The following is a 499-nucleotide window of genomic DNA, read 5'->3' as shown; positions in this document are numbered from 1 at the left end:
AGTGAGATCTTATTCTTGATTTGGTTATAAACAATTCCATATCCATTTGTATAAGTATATTAGTCAGTGAATACATGAGGTAAATATTTATAGTCAATTTCACTCTTTTCGTCTTCTAATCTAGCGTGCGATTGGTTACAATTTTATGCAACGCCGACCGTGATTGGTCCTTTGAGTCATTCACTATTGTGACATTTGGCTTATAAGCCAGATTACAAGTGGGCGGAAATGGCAACAACTTGGTAAGGCCTTTCAAAGTTGGATTGTTTATTAACAGATCTTTCAAAAGGCACTATAGACACATACAGTGTCTTCGTATTATAATAGGGAGACGTAACTCTTTCATCCATAACTTTAGTGTTATTTAACCAATAATGTATTTCACGAAAATGCAGATAGTAAATATTTTTTTGTTTGTTTTTTTCCCGTGGCAAAGGCCAACAAACTCACCATGGAGAGTGCTGAGGGTGGTACCTTTAGAAAAAAGGGGTAATTCCAA

This window comes from Penaeus monodon, chromosome 29 (genome assembly GCF_015228065.2).
Source record: "Penaeus monodon isolate SGIC_2016 chromosome 29, NSTDA_Pmon_1, whole genome shotgun sequence".
Lineage (NCBI taxonomy): Eukaryota > Metazoa > Arthropoda > Malacostraca > Decapoda > Penaeidae > Penaeus > Penaeus monodon.
The sequence above is the reverse complement of the archived record's forward strand: the minus strand, read 5'-3'. Positions refer to the sequence as shown.